The sequence below is a fragment of the Meleagris gallopavo genome, chromosome 7, assembly GCF_000146605.3.
Source record: "Meleagris gallopavo isolate NT-WF06-2002-E0010 breed Aviagen turkey brand Nicholas breeding stock chromosome 7, Turkey_5.1, whole genome shotgun sequence".
In the NCBI taxonomy this organism is placed as follows: domain Eukaryota; kingdom Metazoa; phylum Chordata; class Aves; order Galliformes; family Phasianidae; genus Meleagris; species Meleagris gallopavo.
Window position 1 is genome coordinate 8,370,850 of NC_015017.2, and position 17,530 is coordinate 8,388,379.

Genomic DNA, 17,530 nt, shown 5'->3' on the forward strand with positions numbered 1-17,530 from the left:
TTTACTTTGGTCTTCTTTAAAATCACAGACTGTAGATCAGCTGGAGCATGACTCACCCCCAGAAAGGATCTGGGGCAAAAGCATATTCCTTAAAAGAACAAAGAACTATTGCTTATTTAAAAAAAAGAAAAGGAAAGAGAGAAAGTGAAAAAATGGCATTTTACCTCTACTAGAAATACTTTTTCCATGTAATGTAGAAGATGAATTCTAATAGTTAAACGAGTAATGGTTTTGTAAAGTGGTAAGGGGAGAAGAGTTTTCTTCTGTGTAAATTGGAATGTCACCTGGTGCTAAAGTACAGACCTATTTGTCTCACAGAATTCCACCTTCCAGTAGTAACTAGCTATCCCACATCTCAATGATTGCTCTATGGTTTATTGATCAGAATTAGTCTTCTCTAGTATCTGCAGAATTTTTGTATGAGAGGAACTCACATACTATTCTCCTTCAGTAACGTGTGTGCTGGCTGACATTTCTTTATGTCTGAAACTTCTTCAGGTCAAATATTGAATAAAAGCTCTTTTACCCACATACAGTAATCACTACCTGTAGTGCTGCAATCCAAGGACCCAGTTCCTCAAGGTTCACCTTGATTTTCAATTCAATTCAGATTCCACATCTTATTCAGGAAATATTCATATATATTTAGGAGGTGAAATATGTTGGAAGCAGAAACTTTTCAATTAGAGGTCATTATAGTTCTCTATGATTGTAATATGAAATGATCTTCCAGAAAAATCCCAAGCCTATGCTTTTTTCTAAAACCTACTTTTCCCCAAAGAATATTCATATGCCATGCTGTTCTTTCTTTCTTAAAAAAAAAAAAAGAAGAGATGAAAACTATCTCAAACAAAATGATAGAAAATGATGTGAAGCTTTAAATGTCACCTTTCTCAATGAAGTTAGCAGTCGAAAGTCACAGGAGAAAGATCTGTTTTAAAGTCTGCTGTGTGATAAAGACATGGCAGCCTCCCAGGAGAGAGATGCCGCGCTGATAAAAGGCAAAGTCCGCTGGCTGCACAGCCACCTCGCCTGGAGCACCTTTCCCAGTGACCTCTCCCCACAGACCACTGCTGAGATTATCACACTCTGAGGAAGCTGTGCTTCAGTATCTGGGAGAAGAAAAGATGATCATTCATTACCATTTAACGACCTTCCAGAGTGGGAGTTCATCTCAATAGTATATTAAAGCAATCCATTCAGGTATAACAGAATAAATAGGCCAAACTATATCAAAATCCCTGAGCCATAAACTATTTATTGGCAATTGAAAGATAAGCTTCACAGAAGCAGCTACTGTGTATTTGCCTTCTGGTATAAAGCTATTTTTGAATCCTCAAAGATATATTTAAACACCCTTGCAGAGCCACCTGTCAGCTGAAGGTCTGTGGGAAGAATGAGCTTCTGTCTAAAAGCTTTGAACACTGCAACAAGCTTTAGTTTTCAACTTAACAGTTTGGTGTTTCTTACAATAGTCTTTCATACATATAAAATACACTGTCACGGTGAGAAGACTTGGTGAAATTTAAGAAATCTGAGCATTAACTAAATACTTATCGTCTTTGTTTACAAACATGATTCAAAATGCATCCTTTAGCCAAATGCCCCTCTTAGAAAAGCAGTAGTTAAATTTAGGACTTGAAGCTGTAGTTACAGATCAGGAATTAATCGATGACAAATAGTGAAGTATTCATGTAAAATTTATATTGAAATAATGAATTTATGATGCGTCCTTGAAAAATAGCAGGAACAAACTGTGTAACAGCACTAGTGTTCGTGCTTACTGAATTGCATCCAGATCCATGCAAGTCAACCTTCTGTTTAGTTCTGAAGAATAGTTTCCAGTGTATCTGCAAAACAGTGTGCAGCTCTGCTCTAGGGAATTGCTTCAGCCAGACCTGCCGTTGGGAAGTAGAAAAAAGAAGTAGAAAAAGAGGTTTTGCATATCAAATCATTATGAATCATAGACTTATTTAGGCCGGAAAAGACCTATAAGGTCATCAAGTCCAACTGTTAATAGCCAATGTCAAGTCTACCAGTAAACCATAGAGATCATGGCCCAGTTTTCAATCCAAGACCTCCAAAGATCGCCTCAGGTTGGATTTTTTCTTAAATGAAACAGAGCTTCTTCTCATTGTTTTTTTTAAATAGTTCCACAGGTCTTTCTAAAATATCTGTAGACTCTAAGCCTGAACGACCAGGTAGCACCAACAAGAACATGTTTATAAAATACAGAAACGTGCAAAAATGAATGTTGAAATTCATACTTGTTACAAATTATATTTTGGAAGACATCCTGCAATTTGCCCTATTGTGTTTGAATGAATAGTCTAAAGATATAAAGTGAATTTTAGGAATGAGTAGTAGAAAGCTTCTTTGTAGAGATTCCTGACACTTTTAGGCAATGCTGCTATCTGCTCGGACATTAGCTCAAGTCCCATTAAAGCCCACAGAAATGGCAAAGAATAATACCTCCATGACATCAAGCTTAGCAAAAAGTGAAAGATAATGTCCAGATGATAAATAACTCATCCCCACAAGGAGCAGCACTGAACTGTATAGAAAGGGAAAAGTTGAGTGACCTTGCATTAGTAGCTAACCAAGAGTTAAAAGCATTGCTTACAGTCAATGGGAAGAAATTCCAAAGGAAGGTATTTTCTTTGCGTTCTCCCAGCTGCGTGGGCCAGAACAAGAGCGTAATCAGTGACAAAAGTTGCAAAACTTGTCTGAATTGAAACGTTAATGTGACCTTGTTATTTCACGTGGAAAGAAACCAGTCGAACAGCCGAGCCGATAAAGTACTGCTGTCTAGGAGGAAATTTGTTCTGAAAGTCAAAACTTGTTCAAGATATACCTATGGTGTGACTGTTACTTAAAAATGATAGTGACTTGCAGAAGTAAATCAACTATTATGAGAAACTGAATATCTATTCAACACACCATCTAAAAATTTTTTTGCTAAGTGCTTTCACAGTAATTGCGTTCACTTTAGAGGTATAATCATAAAGGCTGGAGCTGGTGGAGGTAGGACCCTTTAAACAGGAAGACATAGATTAAAATGAAAGCTATAAACACTGATAAGTAAAAGGTATGTGGAGTATGTTTAAAATGTGCATATGGGCTCCAAGAAACTGCAGATGTGATTATCAGTAAAAAACACTGTAATGAGGGCTTTTGGTATTATGAATATTTCCTTTGGACCTGTAGATTTACGACGTGAAGAGCCTGAGTGTGACCTCTAGCCATTAAGTATTTTAATTCTTAATCAGCCTTCCAGTCAGTGCTACTCCCTGCACAGAGCAGATCAGGAGGCAAAACAAAACAGCTGTCTTCCTATTTTATAAACAAATAGCACCAGAAGAGACAAATAAAGGCTTAGAATAACTGCAGTATTACTTGAAAGTTCAAATATAGGATATGTGTAATAGAGTCAAATTGCTCTGTGTCCATATGTTGACAAACAAGACACATCCCATTTCTTGCCTCATCAATAAACCATGCTTAGTTCTCATTCAGGAATGGAAAAGCTCGGAGAGCTGGAAGCAGCAGACTACAAAGTTCAGTTCACGCTGTTCTCTATGTGTCGAGGATTGGCCTCTCCCCGTTAAGTGTTTCAGAGCTACAGAATTCTACTGTTTGCAGAGCAGCAAATGGTAAGTACAACTCTAACTGCTCTTCTTTTTGGCTTAACACATCACACTTAGTTACCGCCCTTCACTGGTACTTAGTAAACTGGGAGCCAGTTCCCTTTCATTTGAGTCTGGAAAGCAAAATGGACAGGGCCTGCACTACTTGCACAAGAGTCACACTGCATCATTCTGTATCAGATCAGTTGTAAATCAGTTGATAAGAAAGCAGGTATTCTTTTGCCTAGATGGTTATACCTATTAACTTAAAAAATCATTTGATGTATAGGTGAAAAAATTCCAGAAGTTACCTTTTGATGTCACGTACAAAAAAGCATATATTTAATTAAATGGCACATCAAAAGGATGAAAATGCCATCATTAATCTATGTTTTATGACATTCTCCTAACAATACATTGGAGAAATCCGCCTTGCATTAAAAAGCAAAAAAATCCTGAAAATATTCCTTGAGCCTTTTAAGTTTCCCACGACCTCACTTTTCTAGCCATGGATAGCCATAATTATCATTCTCTCGTGGCATTTCCAAAATCAGCCCCACAGAGGCAAGGTGAGGGCTGTAAAATATAAACACACACAGAGTGTATAAATCCTTTGTCTTGGCAACAAACAATTTATTGCATTTGATCTATGTGATTCTTGGAGCATGGTGAGCTTCAGACCTAAATTAAAGCAGGCTAATTTCTTCTGTAGCTCACGCAGCTCCTCCCTCTAATGTATTGAGGAACATCTCTGTCTGATGACACCACCCCCAGCGTCAGATTTATATTGCAGTAGGCATTGTTATTAATTGACAAGGAGATCTATAGCTGGCAAGGAGGGCAGATCTCCATCCTTGGTAGCGTGACAGAAGAGGGCAGAACCTTTCAGCTGAGAAGTCTCTCACTGACTTTTACAAGAAGTATTGTAGCTGTGAGCGTGTTGCCTGGCAGGAAGTTCTTGAAGGACTAAGCCTACGGCACTCGGTCATCTCTGCTGCTTGTGGAAGGCAAAAAGTCATCTGAAACTTGGACCTATTTTATAAGAATCTGCCTAGACAAGCACTACTTCTCCATCCAGGGACACTGAGGCAAGAAGAAAAACAGAGAGAACATAGAGGTGTGAATGCATTGTAGGTCTGAGTTAGCAATGCTGGACCACTTGCCTGCTTTGGTAGCTGCACCCTTATGCCAGATGCTGTGATGATATGAACTAGATGAGAAACTGAGGAATCTCATTTCATAGTGCAGACCTGTTCTATCTGATCACAGATGCATCTGAGCACCTTTGCAAGGATGTTGAGATCCGGAGAAGCCCAGGAAAATCAGAGGTTGGGGCCTAGATGCTGGGCAGTTTATTCCTGACATCTGGAGAGATGGTCCTACAAAGTCTACAGGGTGGATGGTGTAGGAGTGTTGCAGCCAGACCTCACTGTTTTCAGTAGTCTGATATTTTATATTGTATTTTGAAGTGTAAGCTGACAGCTACAGCATATGTGGGGTTTTGTTTTTAAAGACAGCTGCAAGATTTTTCTTAAAAGTTAGAATTTTTTTGATTATGTTTCCCTTATGGCTTAAAATCCCCAAGAGAGAATAAAAGCTCTAAAATGTTGAACGACTTTAAATTTGAGAGACTCATTGATTTAATGATGGCTGACATCCCAGGAAATAAAATGATTTTGATTTTAAATATTTGAGAATGGTAAAAATGAATTGACCCTATGACTGGGTCCTGAAAGCAGTTACATAGACAAATCTGACTGTCTTCATTTCTCACAGAGCTTGATGAAGAAAAGCAATTCAGTTTCCTCTTGTAGCTTTCCTGTTGTATCTGCATTTCCCAAAATATGCTATTGAGCAAGTTTTCTGGCAGATACGTTGACTTACACAGAAGCTTGAAGCAAATATTGGAGAAGATTCACAGAAGATTCTTTTTTCTCTAACTTGTGAGTGAGAATATTAGCAATGGAAATATGCTGTGCAGTACAATATTTATCCAATAGTAGCATGACTTATTTATGCTATTAAGCCCAATCAGTATAGATGGAAATAAATACGTAGATGGTCACTATATCGAGGAAGCTGCTCTATCAAAAACATTTTCTTTCTACCAATAGAATACAAGTAAATAAAGAAGAAGAAGAAAAAAAAACATTTTGAAACGTTCATTACCAGAATGCAAGAAGGGGAATTTGAAGTTTTCAGACCGCAGGATTTATCAAAGCAAATTTTGTCCTTTCGAAATACTCCTGCATTACCTACTTATAGGGACATACATCATTCAGTCTTGAAATAGAAGTGATATCTCATATGATTTAACAGGATAATTTGTTTTCCATACTTCCGTTATCAAATGCTAAGAATAATCATGCCAATATTGCTAAGCTACAAGTCACAGGAAAGATTTCACTAGGTTGTCAGTAATTCTAAGTGAAGGATAACTTTTCTTTAGTCTGTTTGTAAGTTTTTATAGAAGAGGAACAAAGTTTTCCATGTTTTTTTTACCATTGATATCAGTCATTTACATATCCTTACTACAGATCCAATATTTGGGATACAGGCATTGTTAAAAAAATCTGCATTTGGTGGTGTCAAAAACAGCCTCAGGGTTGTAGTTTACCCTTGCACAGTATGAGGGACAGAATTCTACTCTGCACTTCCTTTAAAAACGCTCAAGGAGCGGACATGGTTTTTCTCTTGTCTGTGGTAAACACCCATCAGCTGTAAGTGTCTGAAAGGAAGATGAAAGTGATGCAAAACTTCTGATAAGTGTATACAGTGGGTGCCCATGCTTGGCAGGACAAGGGGAAATGGTTTGAAGTTGAGGGAGGGAAGATTGAGGTTGGATGTCAGGACGAAGTTCTTTACAGAGAGAGCGGTGAGGTGCTGGAACAGCTGCCCAGAGAGGCTGTGGATGCCCCGTCCATCCCTGGAGGTGTTCGAGGGCAGGTTGGATGGGGCCCTGCACAGCCTGGGCTGCTATGAAATGGGGAGGTTGGTGGCCCTGCGTGTGGCAGGGGGGTTGGAGATTCACGATGCTTGAGGTCCCTTCCAACCTGGGCCATTCTGTGATTCTGAGTGGTGGCCACCTGGCCCAGCATCTGGGAGAAAGACCTGGCCAGAGGCACCCACATCCTTCCTGACCTTCAGGGCTCCTCCCGGGGCAGCTGGGGCTGCTTGCTTTGACAGTGGGTAAGTGTCCCTGGCACACAGAAATTCTTTTTACTATCTTTGTCCCTTCCAAGATTTGCCAGCAGCAGATAACAGTCGATCTGTAGAAGGCTGGACTCCTGGCCAAGGGTTGAACTTCTGGACAGATACTACCAGATTTCTGGCACTTAGAGATATTAATTGGTTAATGTTTGTTGGGGGGAAGAGAATAATACGCATGGCTTTTGTTTCCTGGCTGGCGTGTGGGCAAGTTGCTGGATGACACTTGATGGTAGGATGTAAGCAGACGTGTCTGTCCTGTCTGTGCCCCAGGTGTGTCCCATGCAGGAGAGGAGGAATTCCAGGAGTAATTCACAGGCAGGGAAAGTGAAGATTGATATCCCTTGCCCAGGCTTCATGTAGGTGAGATTTTGTCTTACACAACCATAGCATGCTCACAATCTTTATATCTTCCCCATGCTGCAAATAGTGCAAAGAGTAACAGGGCTGACAATAAACTAGCGGAAACAAACCTTTTTTTCTTCTTGAGTCAATCTCTAAGGAGAAAATCGTACTTTAGAGTATCTTATCAGACTTTTCAGCATTCAGCAAGTGAAGCATCTCTGAACATCCTCTTTTTCTCTCAGGTTTTTCTCCCTTTAGTTTGAAGGTCAAAGGTTTAATTTGTATGCTCATCTCTCTCTTTCACTTTCCAGCGTATCCCTAATTGAAATTTGACACATATACCCATTAGCTGAATTTATTCTTTTTCCACGCTTCATTAACAATGCTCTTTGCTATATTACAACGATAATGCTCATCATAAAACGCTCTCCTATGCTATGTGGCTTACAATGGATGGTGATTGATTGAATCAATGGTAACATGGAATCTAGAAGGTATAACTTTAGCAGCTGAAATTGCAAGCTGTTGTGGGAATCTCAAGAGTTAAACTGGATTCTGATTTTGTAGGGTCTCGTAGGGGCTGTAAATCGCCAGCTGGCTTCTCTGGTGCAGTCACACTGACCCAGCTTCATGGCGGTGCAGCTAAAGCAGAATCCGTCCCGTCCTGAATGTTCTGCACCTGAGTCTGTTGCAGTGAAGTCCTCCTAGCTGAACTTGATCTTAATCTACGTTATTCACCTGAAATGTTGAATATAATTTTCTACACTAAATTGTGCACAATTGAGTCTTGTAACTAGAAAATGAAACGCAGAACCATAAATGCAAATGAGCTTTTCATTTTAAAATTGCAATTTCCTTTTCTGATGTATGGTAGCACTTGTCCATGAAGTTTTGTCTTTTTTGGAAAATGACATTTTCCTGTGGCGTGTAAGCTCCATTGGGTTGCCATGGAAACTGAGCCTCTCTTTTTTTCTAAGTCTCTAAGTCTTTCACCTTGAGAGGAAAATGGTTGTCATTTACAGTGCATAATTTTGCAGGTTAAACTTTTTCTGATCGCTCAGATAGTGATGAAATACAATTCCAGAGTTCAGGGACAGGGGAAGAGGGGAGAATGCTCGTGTATTTCTGAAGGTGACAGTCAAATCCTTCAATGCCTTTCAGCCTCACTTCAGCTGCAGAGCGAGGGCTAGGAGCCCGATGTGCTGAGCAAATGACCCAGGCACTATACTTTATGGCATATTTACAAGGCAGAGCAAACAGAGCAATTCCAGCCTTGCTGCCCTTGCTCCAGAGCAGGATGCGGTGAGCCGGACCCAAAGGTTGAGCTTGTTCTTTCCTCCAGACCCATAGATCTTTCCCCTTAGAATCATAGAAAATCCCGAGTTGGAAGGGACCCACGAGGATCACGGAGCCCTACTCCTGGATCCGCAAAGGACCACCTGAAAATCAGACCACGTGTCTGCTCAAAACTGGCTTGTTTTAGTCTCTGCACAGGGGGCCATGCATGTTATGGGTAGCCTGTGGGAAATAACCCAGAGTATGCCCCAGGTGGATGCCCTTCGAAGAAATAAAGAGTTGGTGACAGTGTGCCCAGCCATGGGGACTGTGCCATGGCTGCATGCCATCGCTGCAGCACAGCCAAGTGCATTGGCACCCGGAGGCCTGGAGCAAAATCCCTTCTCACGCTCCTGTCTGCTTAGGTAGATTTTTTGCCCATGAAATCTGAAGTGTATGTAAAAATATTTTGTCAGTGTAGAAGGTACCTGAAAGTAAATTGAAAGGCAGTAACATGAGTAAAAGGCTTGCTGCTTTTATGGCTAACGTGAGACAAGATAAAATGGCTATCTCTACTGTAACTGTCTTTGAGGCTTTAGGCAGAGGAGGCTGAGATGTGTTTAGAAAAAATTTGGCTAATCATCTGAACCTCTGAATGCTTGCCAGCATTATCGGAGGCTTACCAACCACTTGCTTTAACCTCTGCAAACCAATTAGCTAATGCGTGCAAATGCTTGAGGAATGATTAGTCAGAAGGAGTCATTTCAGGAGCAAGTATTTAGCAGAGAGAGAAATGGATGTTAGCTATGACTGTGCAGCAAATGAGTGCTTGAAAGCTAAAAGCAGCAGTAAAAGTTCGTGTCTTGGTTTTTGGGGTTGTTGGGTTTTTTTTTTTTGCACTGCCAATTTCACCTATGGGAAGCTGTGAGCTGGAATATTCAGCTCAATGAAGGACTTTTTTTCAGCTGTTAATGAACAACACTGCTGTGTGCTACATGATGAGAAGTAAAGAGGCCTGAAAAAGCCTTTGCAGGAGCACTGCACTGCACTTTCACTTAAAGAAACACTCGATACGTGTTCCAGCTGTTTCCTACAGATGTCACATGTATGCTTAAAGGTCACTGTTCTTTTGAGAGCATCCACTGCCCCACTGTTCTTTAAATAACGCACAGACATTTCATGCCGGAGTAGTGCTTGAAATAAAAGAAGTAAATAGAAAAGAAATAAATAAGTCCAAGCAGCAGACAAGGCATGGAAAAGAAGGTAACTCTGAAGGAAAAGCTGCCTACTATTTTGACTGCTCTTCCAGCTTTAGAGAGCCAGGACTGGTCCCGTGGGGAGAGAATTTGGCACATTAGGAGGTGAGGAAGCTGGGCCACTTGGTGACTCCTCCAGCCACCCCAGCACTGATGGAGCCACCAATCCAGGTCACTTGGGACTGTCTGGTCCTGCATAGTCTGCTCTGGAAAACCACGTGCCTTGGGAGCTGCCGTGACGTGAGAAAGGCAGTAGCTCTTTTCAGAGAGTAATGAGACTTTGAAACAGCAGATTTTAAAATTACTGTGATTTCCTCAGAAAAATGAAGTCATATGAGGGCTTGCTCTTAAAGGTATCATACAGGCTTGATTTTTTTTTCTTATCATTAAATTATCCTGTAGTTGATGGCAATATCTTTTAAAATACAAAGTCATGTAAAACTGAGTGGTAAGATGTCCAGATGTTGATGTTTGAGTTAGCAGCAGGTAGTGTTTAAGACCAGCCTCAAAACAACCTCCAAGATAAGAGATGAGAAAAATTGTAATATTGGGATCCTAAGAATAATTACTGAAAATTGAATGGCAGTACACAAGCGTTTGTGCTGGGGTATGTGGTCTTCATACTCTGGTTCAGCATAGTTAAATTCATATCATGAAAGTGAGCACGCTTTTCCTAGAAATGCTGTGTCTGCTTCTGTTACGCGCATCTAGTCGCTTGTAAATTCGGTCAGGAACAGCTTGTACAAAGAGAAAAGTGAGTAAGTTATGGTGCTTTGGTAATAGCCCCTTATCCACCTGGCAGCTTATGAGAGGTTTCATAAACCTATTTACTTCAGGTATTTTTTCAAATACGGTGGTACATTAGCAAGCTGTCGCAGTACTTAGAGGTATCTCTCAGCTGCATATAAAGGAAGTGCACATAATTACCATTTGTTTCTTTATGGTGTTTTATTACAAGAAAGCAGCACAAACTGTCCTATGTTCTGCTGCAGAATACAAATTTGTCTCAATATATCGGCGAGTTAGTTGGAAAGTCTTTATAATTCCTCTCTCTTGATGTGTCCATTAAACATTTCGAGGTAGGTTTTTCTTTCCTACTGGACACTTCTGGTTCTCCTCCTTAACAGATGGAAGCTTGTACTTGTCTGATGAAGTACATTAGTTTTATCCCCCAAACTTATCTGCAGGTGCACAAACTGCTGTGACCAGCACATCCAGCCTGTGCTTATAGCCCATTTTCCATCAGTTGGGGTTTGCTTGGGGTTTATCACTTTGTTTTCCCCTCTCCCAGCTGCTGATGTAGTTTCTCAGGGCTTCTTTTCACTCATGTTGTGTCAGTCTATAGTATTTGCAATATAACTTGCTTTCTTATATGAGTCTGTATAACAGAATGAGGCCATAATCTTGGTTAAGATTCCTCAAGACTAATGTGAAACACAAAGTGCTGAGTGTTGCTGCAAGGGAAAGTGCCAGCCCTTGTGTTTGCTTTCTGACACTCCCTCAAACACAGGTTATGCCACTTTGCTTTGCCTTAAAAAAGGAAAGTAAAAATCTGCTGTAGTGGATAAGCAGCACTTTCTACAGCTTCTCTTTTCCTATATGTTGGAGGACAAACATGAGGGCAGTGGAGGGTGCGTTTTAGGAGCCAGCAGAGAGCTAGTGTTGCCAAGCTCATACTGGGAGGGAGGCTGATGTTCTCATGCAGAATTGGTAACCCAAAGCAAACTGCAGCTGCCTTAAGACTGAGCATGGGAAAATGTTGTAACAGGGCTCCTTTTATCTGCTACATTGATCAGAATTTGCATCAAGGTGAAAGGAAATTCGGAAGACGATTCCTTCAGGCTCCATGCAGCCAGTGTAGATCAGTTTTGTTCATATGAAGCACAGTAAATATTATATAGTATTGCATACTAAGCTGTAGCAGCATAAAATAAATTATAAAGAGAGCTCAGCTCAAGATATCAACTCCACATACATGGTAGTTAGATTGTTAGTGAGAAGGAACTGTCCGTTTGCAAAACTCCCTTGACTTTTGTAAGGAAGTGGCACCTCAGCTGCAGTGTTGAGATTTTTGGTTCCTTATATGAACCTTTCTGTGGGTACGGTCAGTTAATAAGCCGTAGAACAAAGGATATAATCACTTGGGAATAAAAATGCTTGCTATGATTGGGAGTTTTCTACACTTAAAGTTCATTCATAGAGTTGGTCAGCATACCACTAGTCAGACAAAAAAAAAAACCCAAATATTAATTGGATCACATTCTCAGGCTGGGGAACACTCTGGCTCCTCATCCAGGCTGAACAAAGCCACCTGTTTTATCTTCACTCCCAGTCAAATCCCAATCTGTTCTCGGTTCTAGTACCATAAACAGATGCTGGAGGCTCCTTTTCTCTTGTCAATATGCTCACATTTGGTCCAGAACTGTATTGCTGTGATCATGACCATCTGCATTTGTGGATGGGTAAAACGCAGTATAACCACTGGAATTCCATAAGTAACAGTAAATGCTTATTTTTGCCGGCTTTTTAAGAGTGTTTATGTAAGTGTTTTCCTTACTCTACTGAGAAGTGTTTTGAACATGGCACGAGTATTTTCAAGCCTCAAAGCTCTTGCTAAATATTGAGTGAGGATGAGGCAATGATTGATATTGTTACATGATCACCACTGGCTTTGTTTTTAAGGGTTACTTAGCAATTTAGCAGAAGGGTTCCTGTTCTGCTAAGTAACACTTAAAACATGGCTTGGTAAGGGACCTTCAGGACTCATCTGAGAACAAGGCAAGGCAGAGAGCTAAGCTAGAGCAGCAGGGAGCTGACAAGCCAGGAGTGAAAAAGCTTAAACAAGTTCCACTTCTTATAAGAAAATGTAAGCTACTTTTTCACACCACGCACTATGCAGAGTCCTGCAATTACATGGTGTGCCGATGTATCCTAATCTCTAGCAGCAAAAGCAAATAGGTCAGCAGAACAATTAGGAGCAAGGCAACATGTAGCCTCCTCAGCTGGAATCCTTCAGGTGACACCTGGCGATTGCTTGAGCTTTAGGCACAGATAATACAGGCCGTAGCTGCCTAGCTGCTGTCTGAAGGCAGGTAGATCTGAGAGACCCCCTGACAAAACTTAAAGCAAACAAATTGGTTTGCTCTGTTCTCCTGTCCATTATATTTTTTACTATTGCCTACAAAAGAAAAAAATCTTTATCATTGCCACCCATAGCAGGAGGCAATGAATGAAACATAAGGGCATACTTACTGACATATTTTGGTCTTCGTCTCAGTTGTAGTAACAAGCAGCAAGTATCTGAATCTGATTGCATCCTGTTTCTAATACTGAAAGGAAATAGTGGCTAATAGGCAAGGAGGATGCCACTGGATTTTAATGTGTTGAAGTTGAAAACCTGCAGGAAGTCACAGGAGGAGTGCAAATACAGAGTGATGATATGAGAGCAGCAAATGAGGAGGAGGAGCATGCTAGCAGACAGAGGAAAAGCAGCCTTTTCAATAGCTGAACACTGTTTGTAATATGATAATTTGAGTGGGAAAAGCTGAAATGAAAAAAAAGAAAAAAAACTAGCTTTGTATATGACAGATAAGCAGATAAGGAAAAAAGATTGAAAAATGGAACTTAAGAGCTCAGTTTATACCTTTACTTTTTTATTCTTACGGGATTTTCTTTATGTAAAATCTGTATTTTTAAGGCCAAAAACTACTGATGGATTATTTAGGGTAACTGAGGGTCTCTATCTGATAAGGTAAAAAAGGCAGCTATACTTAGTTGGATTTATTTTCAATTAATAAAACAGCCCAGAAGAAATGTTGGTCCCTCCTAGACTGCATGTCCTGCTTAAGGGAGACTTTTAAATATTTTAGTGACTTTAGTTACGCTGAAAGGGTTCACGGTTGCTGTCAAATGGATCTTCGTACAGGAGTTCTGAATTCACTGAGGTTGATGAGCGTGCTAGCTGCCTGTCGCTCAGGCTAAAATGAAGAAAAAGCCATTGTGCTCCTTTATGGAATAAGACACATTAAACAAGAGAAGCTATTCTCCAAGGTACAGCCAGACAGGGCCTTTGTAGACGGTGAGTCAGGTGGCCAGGAGGGCGAGGTGCACTGCATTGTGCTCACAGAAAAGAGTCCATTTCTATTCTCTGATGTAGTTCCCCATTTCGGAGGGGTAAATCAGGCTTGTAAAAGGCCCAGCTGAGAGGTAGCATGTATGCACAGCATCAAGAAGTGCCGTGCAGCTCTTTGGGGGAGGTGGTGGTGGCTGCAGTAAAGCGTCAGACAGGCCCTGCAGGCTGCATCTATGCAGAAGAGGCAGATAATTAGGTTCAGCTCCTGCCCAGCTGATGTATTGCTGTTAGAGAAAGTGTTTTGAAAATATGGAGAAATGAAGAGATGTCTGAAATAATAATGAAATGAAATACGGTGTGGGCAGAGAAACTGAGTGGGATCGTCAAAGTAAACGGAGCCTAACCAGAAATTTCCTTTAGAAGCAGTTATTTCAGGATACCATTATGCTTCTCGCAGACCCACTGGAGTCCAACCGCTTAATTACCATTTACGATCTGGATGCAAACCACTACCAATCTTTGCCTACTTGACCCGGCACTTTCATTTCTCACTTTTAAACAGACACAGCACTTCAGAGATTTGTTAGTATCACCAAGGCCTCAAACTCCTTGGCCATGGAGGGAAAAAGAAATGATTGCTGCCACCCAGAAAACCTTCCCTGCCTTGCAGATCTAGTTCCTCTGTTAATTGCTAAAAGGCAGAAGGTTGTAGAAGTTAACTGCTAATGCTTTCTCAGTCCTTTCAATCAGGAAAGGGTCATATTAGAGCCGAAATAAGATTTTCTTCTTGTTGAGGTAGGGAATTTCAGACTAAGATTAAGTTCTTAATCCAGGCACAGTTTTGTCCCAGAGGGCAAATCAATTAAAATTTCTGTTACCCACTACTAAATTGGATCACTATTTATTCTCCAGCCCTTTTCACATTTGCCATTTAACCTACGTATATCTAAACCTCAAGTTCTTGAGGAGAGTGTCTGTGCTCAGCATGCGTATGTCTATGATGCTGAGGGTTCTACCATTTTTTCGAATCCAGCCGTAGCAATACTTAGAGCATGTAGTAGAGCGAGGTGGAAGAATATAAGAAAATACATATCCCCATCTAGTTATCATTTCATTTATAGAAGCCAAGGAACAAATTTTGGGACAACTATGGGAAAACAATGTGAGACAAGATCGCCAGAAATAAAGGTTCTGCCATAGACTGATACAAATGATTTAGTTTATTGTTGTGACTATATCCAAGAGTTACATGAAAAGAACACGAGCCATTTCACTTTTAACATCTCCACATAAATTGTTATCCTATTTTATGAAAACAAAATTTGTTACTGGTTAAACCTAGAAAAGGATACTATGATAACAAAAGCAGTCTACAACGTGAGTTCAGTATGTGGCAGCACAGGGCAGTGAAAAGCTGGAGATGTGTTTAAGGACACAGCAAAACTGCTCAACTGAGTACAGGAGGCAAAATCTTCCAATAGATCCAGATTCTATTTCAAAACTAAAAGAAGGTAAATTCTCCTAATCAAAGTTACAAATTGACCTAATTAATTTTATAATTAACCTTGATAATTGAAAGGAAAAAAGGTGACCTTCACTGAGTTTGTTCAGTGTTTAGTTTCAGACTATAAGCAAATTCATTCCAGCTAATAAGGCCACTACTCCCAAATGCTGATGGGATAAAGTAGAAATTAATTAGCACATGCAAATGAAGACTATTTTTATTATACTGTACTGTAGTTCCTAATTTATTCTTCTAAAGTATTAAACTATTATAATATTACAGTTTGAGGATGCTATGTCTTAGTGATCTACAAACATGTGACTTCAAGCAAAAACATCTTTCTAAATAAGCAAGCTGTTTAAATAAGCAAGCTGTTTAACAATAGGATTAGTATTTACTGAAACCACATCTTTAAAACAAACAATTCCTTAACAGTTTTTGTGAATTATCCTATTTGGTGTAAATTTTGCAGTACTTACTCCTTTCAGATTTAGGTCGTCTCATTTCAAATTGAAAAGGTAGAAAAAGCTGATTTATTTGATTCAGGGTTGAATAAAATAAACAGGATTTCATTAAACATACGGAGCAACTATCTTCTACATCTGCATATAAATAACTGCCTACCTCCTGGCAAGGCAAATAACCTGAAATAAGTTTTAAAGTGTCTGCTATTCCAGCAACGTCAGCTTGAATTAATTCTTCCTGAAAAAGCTTTAAAGACAAACTTCATGCTAGAAGCCAGGGTGGTGTCTCACATGGGCTGTCCACTACCTTGTGGGAATGATGGCAAACGTCTCACTCTAGTCTGACACGTAATGGTAGGGGGCAAAGAAACCTTCTCAGCTGCTATTGGAAATGCTCTCATACTTCCAAAAACTTGACTCCGAGGTCTCTAAAACATGTTTTGAATCAGCAAGGGGCAGAGTGCTCCTAAAATAGATGAGAAGAATGTCTTCCTGAAGAAGGGGCATCTAACACCCAGGGCTTCTAAAAGGAGCACCATACAGTGTAACCATTATCCTTGCCCATATCCAAACAATTTTACCTTAAAACTAATAAGTGTTTTTTAAAACTACCATTGAGCAGAGTAACGATTGGGATAGATGTGGAAAGGGAGCATTGGAAATATTCACTTAACCATCTGTCCTTTCTTACTTCTCTTGGTTCTAGTGTAATGCTTCTCGGGTGTTAGAGCGAAATTAGAGTCCTGGGATAAAAGAACATTAACAAAGCATTGAAAGTCTGTGCAAAAAGTGGCTGAAACTTTATATCCAGTATGCTTTTATTTTAAACTGATGGAGAGGAGTTGCAAAGATGGGATCTTCAGGTAGGGCTGCTCAGATAGAAACTACCAGAAGGGTACAAGTCTCAACTGTAGTGATCTGCTAGCATTTTTTGACCTACATGTATGTTATCAGTTGATTTTCATTATCATATGTCCACTTTGGATGTCATTTTCCCAACTTCTTTCTTAAAATCTGCAATCAAATGGGAAACTACATGCCTCAGTGAGAGGAAACCCTTTCGTGCTTGCATGCACTGTGCAGAAACTGTGCTTAGAGGACCCCAACACTCGAGCTTGGCAGTGCTGCCCACACAGGGCTCTAGCCCCTCCAAGCATGAGCCACTGGAAGGGTCGTAACAGAGCGAATGCTCTTTGTGAGTGGCTTAGCCCTGACTTCTTGCTCTCACATACATGAGGTGTAGGAATAGAGTAGCGGTGGTTTATAAGATCTTAGACAAAAAGAGCTTTAAAAACCTCTACCACTTGTCCTGACTTCTCTGTTTCACAGTTAATCAAAGCAGGCACTAAATGCGGCCCCCACTGTGAGACTGGCACTTTTTAAATGATTATCTAAAGCTGTCTCCTGAAGTAAAAGAAGCTCATCTGCTCCTGACACCTTAATGAAAAAAAAATAAAAAATAAATAGCTCATTTGTCCCCATTCCTTGAAAGCCATTTAAGTACTTTAAAATGGATGCTTATGTTTTTGTGCATCAAGGACAGTCTTATGCACTGGAATTGATCCTGGAATAGAACAAGACTAAACAGTGTTTTGTTTTAGGAACTTATTGAGGTAGATGTAGGCATTATGTAGTGATGGCCACTAGTATTTTTATGTCCTTGTGGTGAAATTAGAAGAGAAGCAGGCAGAATTCCTTTCACCGAAGTAACGCACTCATCTCTCCTGCTATACAATTCACAGTCCGTGTGTGAGAGTTGGGAGGCGGGTTAACTATCATGG